Genomic DNA, 7,994 nt, shown 5'->3' on the forward strand with positions numbered 1-7,994 from the left:
CAGATCAGTGGTTCTACCTGTGACTCTGCCCCACACAGACCTGAGTGCAAGTCCCAGCTTGGCCACTCACCAGCCCAGGGATTGAGAGCAAGCTACCCAGTTTCCTCAAATCTTTGTTTCTTTTTTTCTTTTTTTAAAAGATGACCGGTAAGGGGATCTTAACCCTTGACTTGGTGTTGTCAGCACCACGCTCAGCCAGTGAGCCACGGGCCGGCCATCCCTATATAGGGATCTGAACCCAGGGCCTTGGTGTTATCAGCACCGCACTCTCCCGAGTGAGCCACGGGCCGGCCTATAAATCTTCGTTTCTTCATCTGTCAAGTGTGGGTAGCAAGAGTGGGATTACTGTGAGCCTCTACAAGGCCTGCTGTTCATTCCTAGCGTCCGCCTGGTCCCTGGCCAGAGCACACATCCACAAAACAGCAGCAGCCACGATCACCACCATTGCTGCTCCCGGAGACCTGGAGCAGAGCTGGAAGGCACGACCTGTCCTGTTTCTCCCTCTTCTGCCCGCAAACTCACAAGCGGGCTGCACCTAAGTGCAGGGCTCAGTAACTCTATCCATGTGTTTTTACTGAGTGCCTTGACAATGCCGGGCTGGGGCACAGGGAAAAGAGCAGTGACCAGTTGGCCCAGACCTGCACAGAAGTCACTAAGCCAATATTGATAGAGAATTAAGTAGCAGAAAGACCAGAGGAAAATAGGAGAGGGAGGGTATCTGGGAGGGCTTCCCTGGGGAAGGGGCATTAAGCCAACCCTTGTAAGATGAGCAGCATTTGCAGGTTTGAGAGGCCAGGTCTAGGGGCAGCCAGGCAGGACACTGGCATGTGAGAAGGTTCCAGAGCACCCGCCCTATGTGTCCCCAGGGGCTGCGACCTGCAGGGTCCCTGCTCCATAAGGGCAGGGGGAGAGACCCCATCGCCTTTGCCTGCACCTCCTTTCTCAGGTCCAGGTGTAAGACCTGCCCAGGTTAGGACCTGCTTCGGCCACCTCTGACTGTCCAGGCCAGGCCAGCTTGTCCTGGCCCCTGCCAGCACGCAGCACATCCCGGACTGGCAGGGAGCTTCCAGCCGGCCATCCACACTGCTGCCTCCTGGGAGCCTCGCCCAGCACATGGCACCAGCAAGCACAAGATAAACAGCTGCCACGTGAAGTCATCATGATCAAAGTGACCCACACAGCATGTCTAGACAGTACCCAGACGGATGTAGGATCGAGTCCCAGCACTGCCACTCGTGTCCTCTGTGCTCTGGGGCACATCACTCCCCCGTCATCGTCAATGGAAATAACAGTACCTGCACCCTCGGGCATGTTCGTTTCTAGGTTCCTCTGGGACTTACTCTCTGCGTCTGTAAAATGGGCCTTTACCTCTTGTCATTGCTGACAGCTCCACAACCAAGCCGAAGTCCCAGCCCGGCCACACCCCCGTCCTCCTGCCTCTGCCCCGCAGCCCTGCCCCGTCTCAGTCTCCGTCCCTCACTGCTGTCCTGCCTCCCTCGGTGTCGCCATCACGGCGTCACTGTCTTTGGTTTTCAGCCTGTGGTCTCTGCCTGCCATGTCTCTCCCTCTCAAGCCACCAGGAACTCTGTCCCAGGGGCACCAGTGCTCGAAGGCCCTACTCTATTCCCTTCTGCAGCAGTAAGACGGGGAGAGGCAGAGAGAAAGAGAGAAGGGAAAAATCCAAGCCCACATATTGGTTCCAGATGTGGCCCCCCTCTCCGCCCTCTCCAGCAACTTAATTAAATTCCCCCAGACAGCCAGGAGGGTTTCTTAATGATCAAATTTCCCCAGCTCCCTCCTCGAGCAGCCCTCGTTCGGGCCCACTCTGTCTCCCTGACGGATGGCCGACGGGATCCTTCCTGCCGTCAGCTTTGCCAAGCAGGGCCCGTGGGGGTGGGGTGGGGGCTTCCCGGGGAGCACAAAGGACTCTGTCCCCCCCCTCCTCCCTTCCTCCTTCCCAAGGGGTCTGGGCCCTCCCGAACCCGCCCTTGGCAGAGCCTGACTGCAGTGGCGGGAGGGGGCCTAGGGGTCCCCTCCCCTGAGCTCTAATTCCTGGGGCTGGCCTGCCAGGGACTAATGCCAACTGGGCACCAGCAGGGTCAGATTGGGGATCTCTGGGCCCAGGATTCTGGGCACACTTACCAGCCAGAGATGGGGCAGGCTCAGACCTCCTGGGTGCCCTCCCCCAACCCACGTGGCAGGATGACCAGGGCTCAGAGAGGGGCAAGGCCTGGGCCAAGATCACACGGATCTGCTTGCCAGAGACGGGAGAGGCGGAGGCAGGCTGGCCAGCACTCAGGAGGCGAGCGTCTCCCTGGGGCGAGCCAGGGCCATATTTCCTGGGACGTTTCCCCTGAGCGAGGCTGAGGGTCATGGGTGGACTCCTCACCCTGCTAGGCCGTCAGCAGGACCCTGACTTCTGGAGCAGGAAGGAATCTAGGGAGGCCCCTCCTCCGCCTTCGTGTGCAGTGAGGCTGAGAGAGGGCCAGGCCAGGGCCCAAGGCCCAGACGGCCTCTGTCTCAGAGTGAGGGGCCCAAGGGGCTCTAAGCACCTTTGCACCCTGTTCTTCTGGCCTTCTGGGGACACTGAGGACTCAGATCACCTGGGAGAGGTGGGGGCCAGGTGGAGTCTTGGATATGGGCACATGGGGAAGGCAGAGAAAAGGGGCCCACAGTGTCCCCTCTGAGGCTCCAGGCTGCCCACCCAGGGGCTTCACCAGGGCCTGGCCCAGCTCAGAACTGGCTCCTGCAGGCCCCGCACCCTGGCAAGCCCCAGGAACCACCTGCAGTGTCTGGGTGGAGAGTGGCGGGGGGGACTGGGGGGGAGGCTCCCCTCGGAGCAGGTGGCTCTGGCCAGCAGGGTAGGGGGCTCTCGCTGGTCGGCAGGTTTACTAGTGGGGGCAGGCGGGGAGGGAGACACAGGGCGGGCCACAGGGAACATGGAGGTCCCTGGGGCTTGTCTTCCCTAGGGGATGGGGTCTCCAAAATGCTCCTTAGTGCCTCTTAGGAGAGCAAACAGAACAAAGGAGGGGACAGGAGAGTCCTTCCCTGGCCCACCCAATGTCTGGCCACCCAGCTCCTGGTACCTCAGTTTCCCCCTGAGCCAACAGAGGGCTGGGCCTCGGGGAGCCCATTCATTGGGACCCTGCGCCAGCCTTCAGCATGAGGACCGTGGCCAACAGGGCCAAGCAGGCTGGGCCTCCTGGTCAGTGATACCGGGTCAGGAGGGCCGGGGGTCGGAGGGGGTCAGGGTGCAGGGGAGGAGGGGAGGGCAGGGAGGGCGGCTGGGGCTGGATGAGGCGCGCAGGCAGCAGGGAAGCCGAGGGCGGCGGCCCATGACCACACTTCAGAAATATGCCCGGCCCCTCAGCGCCCTGGGACCTGCCCGGCCAAAGCTGGAGGCTCTCCACGAGGAAGGGAGAGGAACGGTCCCGGGCTGGATGGCTGAGTTTCCCAAAGATCTCACTTATGGAAACTCCGCCAAGTTGAAAAGACAAAAGGAAAAGAAGAAATAAAGGGGGGCCTTCCCCAATTCTACCCCCCAAGGACCTTGTTAAGGACAGAGCTGGCTGCAGACAGCCCCTCCTGGGGAGGGCGGGCCCGGGGTTGGGGGCACAGGGACAGGGCCGGGGCACGACCCGCCTTCTAGCCACCCACCCGGGCTCATGTGCGTGAATTTGTGTGCGGGAGAGAATGAATTGCATGATCGTGTGTCTGAGAAAGTGGGCGAGTGTGAGTTTATGGGAGAGAGACAGCGTGTGCGTGCTTGTGAGTGTGTGACAGTGTGGGTGTGAGAGTGTCTGTGTGCACAAGCGTGTGCTCGTGTGAGTGTGCGAGAGCCAGTGAGTGTTTACGAGCAAGTGTGAGTGTGTGGGGAGGGCAGGTGGTCGTCCCCTGCGGTGGGCTCCAGTCCCCCTCCCCTGGTCTGGACTTGGCCAGCTCTCTCTCTGAGCCTGTCCTGGGCTGTGCCCTGGGGCCCTGCTCCCACTTACAGTGAGATGATGCCTGTTGAGCTTCTAATCTACTGCATGGGACACAGACCACACTCAGGCAGAGGTGACGACCGACCGATGTGCTCATTCAGGCTGGGAGGGCCCCGGGAGGGGGTTCAGGAGGGCCTTGGAGGAAGTGACTAGAAAGAGTTGGGAGAGGGAGAGAGGCTGTGGACAGACCCGAGCCCTGCCCTGGTGTTCAGGTCCTGCCTTCAGCCCCAGCTGATGTAGCGTTTCTCGTGGGAGAAAAGGTAGAAAGTAAACAGAAGCACAAAGAAGATAGAAGTTCCTGGATCCTAGCACCCAGAAACAACCACCATTAACATCTCAGCATGGGAACTTCAAGAATGAGCCCCGTCTGTGCACACACGCATGCACACGTGCGCGCGCGCACACATCAGCATGGGAACTTCAAGAATGAGCCCCGTCTGTGCACACACGCATGCACACGTGCGCGCGTGCGCGTGACACGCATGCACACGTGCGCGCGCGCACACACACACACACACACACACACACACTTTCCTGCATGGGATCATGCAATACCCACTATTCCGTAATTTGCTTTGTTGAACTGTTACAGAAAGTGTCTCGCATGTGGTTAGTCCTGTGTGTTAGCTGTTATCGTTGTTGGACAGCTAGAGAGACTGAGCATCTCTTCTCATGTTTGTTGACAGTTTTTGGTCCTATGTGACTTGCCTGTGCATGTCCTCTGCCCATGTTTCTCTCGGTGTTTTTGCCACCTTCTTGTTGGTTTTTAACTGTTCTTTATATATTAAGAATATCCCCTCTGAGCATTGGAGAGTCAGAGTGACTCCAAACTCCCTGGGGAGTAGGAGGCAGACACCAACCCTGCCAGGGTCTGAGTTCTGGGTGCTTATCCCCATGACCCCTATCCTGCTGAGGGACCCTGCAGTTGGGTGGCAGGAAGGGGCGGACTGGCCAGGCAGTGAGGGACAGTGGCAAGCAAACAAGAAAGAAGGGTCAGAGCTGAAATCAGAGGCTCTGAGTGACAGCCTTAATGGGAGGCAGATGGAGGGGACAAGGCTGCCCTTGCTGACAGGAGAGAGGTCAGGGGGCACGGAGCTCTCTAAAGATAGGAGCCTGGGCGACGGCAGGCAGCAGGGCCCGGCTCCACAAAGTGGATCCCAAGGGCTGCAAAAGGGTAAGGGTCAGCTCCTCCCTCCTGCATGTCAAGACCCTCTTGGGCCCAGGGCCAAATGAGCTGCAAGGACAATCGAGCCTCGGAGGCCAGATGTATGGGAGGTTACACAGACCTGGGCTGGAGTCCCAGCCTAGCTGTGCTATGTTGGGTAAGCACCCAAACCTCTCTGAGCCTCAGCTTCCTTGCATGTAAAATGGTGTAATAACATCACCTACTTAATAGGATTTTATGAGATCCATATGTCTAGCAGTTAGCATAGTGGTTGGCACATAGAAAGAACTCCGTAAATACAAGTAAGCTTTTATTATTGTCACTATAACTGTCACCCCCCACCCACTCTCTGTTGGCAGAGCCTACCAGCTACAACAAGGAGATCTTCATTGGATTCAGGACTGTAAGAGCTGGAAGACTCTCAGCTTATAGGTGAGGAAACTGAGGCCCAGAGACCAGAAGAGCCATGCCTGGGGTTACCCATTAGAGTGGGTTTAATTGTGTACTCAGAAAAGATGTGTTCAGGGGCCGGCCTGTGGCTCACTTGGGAGAGTGCGGTGCTGGTAACACCAAGGGCACGGGTTCGGATCCAACACCAAGCCAAGGGTTGAGATCCCCTTACCGGTCATCTTTTAAAAAAAATAAATAAAAAATAAAAAAATAAAAAAAAATAAAAGATGACCGGTAAGGGGGTCTTAACCCTTGACTTGGTGTTGTCAGCACCACGCTCTCCCAAGTGAGCCAACCGGCCATCCCTATATAGGGATCCGAACCCATGGGCTTGGTGTTATCAGCACCACACTCTCCCGAGTGAGCCACGGGCCAGCCCAGAATATGACCTTATTTGGAGAAAGGTTTTTTTGCAGTTGTAATCAAGTTAAGATGAGGTCATACTGAATTAGGGTGGACCCTAAATCCAATGGCTGGTGTCATTTAGAAAGGAGAGAGCAATTTGGACAGAGACACAGACACAGGGAGGAAGGCTACATGAAAACAAAGGCAGGTGGAGATTAGAGTGCTGGTGCCACAAGCCAGGGATGCCTGGGGCATCAGAAGCAGGAAGAGGCAGGACAAGGACATCCTCTAGGGTCTCTGGACGGAGTCTGGCCCTGCCCATATCTTCAATTTGAACTTCTAGCCCTCAGAACTATGAGAGAATAAATTTCTGTTGTTTTAAGCTGTCAGGTGTGCGAAGCTTTGTTACGGTGGCCCTAGGACACTAATGTGGCCAGGGCAGAAGCACAGCTCAGGCCAGGTTGTCCCACCCAGCTCTGCCTTGGACCCCGCACTAGAGGCACTTCCCACAGTTACTCGCTGAGCGCCCCAGGCCTCAGTCTCCTCGCCTGTGCGATGGAGCCAGCTGCCCTGGACCCGATGAGACGAGGCATGTGAAGTCCCTGCGTTGCCTGTGAGAGCTGTTTGTTCAGGGCCTTGCGATCCATCGAGGGGGTGGAGGGTATAGACTCTTAAAGAAGGGGCAGACATTTCCAAACCCTCAAGGTAATGCGTGGGGTGACTGAGGCACACCTGGAGCAAATGTCCTCTCCAGGTGCTCATTGCTGCCAAGTGGGAACTGGGGCCCTTCTGGTTTTAGAAGACAAGCTAGAAATCTCCATTTCTGTGTGAGCAGACTTTCTCGATTTCACTCAAGAAGATAGTTCTTTCCTGGAAGGAGAACCAAGGCAGAAGTGTGCTGGGAGCCATGGCCCCTGTGGGCTGTAATTGCTTCTGGAAGCCCAAGCTGGGGCTGTCCTAAAGTGGCTTAAACCCAGCTGCCACCCACACCCCTCCTTCCTGCTCCTTTAGGCAATGGAGGGCCAGGCAAAATGAGGCATTTTGAGCACCTGATGGGGGTTTTGATAGCTTGTTGTTTGATCTGCACCAACTTTGTTAACAATAATAGCATCGAGCAGTTATCAGCCCCTGCCGCATACTGTACCCTTCTGGGTCCCCATAGCTGGACCTAGGCATGCTTTGGATCGGTTTTTCTTGTGAAGTCTGTTTGGTTCACGGTGGGGGACCTTACTCTGCCCATTTTTTTGCTTAATCCTAAGACACATCAGGTTGTCCTGAACCGCGCCTTTAAATGCTTTCCCCTGGGCTGGGCAACTTTTGCAGGTGCAGGCGGGAGAGACTCCCAACCCCGCAGGGTTGGGGGCGGGAGGCCGCTGCTGGGACAGGGAACCCCTCCCCATAACTGCCTTTCCAGACCCAAGGGCTCGCTGCGGGACTCGAGGCTATAGAGGCTCAAATGCGTGGCCTCGGGGACGATGCCTAGAGCCCAGAAAAGTGGTCTCAGGCTTCGGTTTCTTCCCCTAGACTCCACTTCCACCGATGCTTAGAGATCTTAGGTGGGTGCGCTTATGCCCACTTTACAGATGAAAACACTAAAGTTCACTGAGTCCATCAAGGCACGAAGTGGAAAGAGCCGGCAGCTAGCCTGAGCCAAGAGCTCCCGGGGACAGAATAAGGAATTGTCCCCATGGCCCGTGGGGGGTGGGGGTGGGCGTGCGGGGAGAGTGGCCCTCATCAGCGTGCCGTGTGGGGACAGAGGTGGCCGCAGCCCCTCCTCAGGGGGAGGCGAGAGCCAGGCCAAGCCGGAAGGGGCAGAGGTCTGATCCGAGCTCAGGGGCGCCCGAGGCTCGCGCAACCCCCACCCCGGGGCGAGATGGGCAGTGGCCGGGCCTGGGGGTGCGCTGGGCGGATCTCGGACGGCGCCCAGCGGCCGCGGGCGGAATCGCAGGGCCGAGCGGACTCGGGCCGGGCCGGGGCAGGAAGAGGCGGGCCCGTCGCGGGCTCGATCGGGCCAGGCCCGGGGCCCTCCCTTCACCTCTGCGGGGGGCCCC

Source organism: Galeopterus variegatus, unplaced genomic scaffold (assembly GCF_000696425.1).
Source record: "Galeopterus variegatus unplaced genomic scaffold, G_variegatus-3.0.2 Scaffold2844, whole genome shotgun sequence".
NCBI lineage: Eukaryota > Metazoa > Chordata > Mammalia > Dermoptera > Cynocephalidae > Galeopterus > Galeopterus variegatus.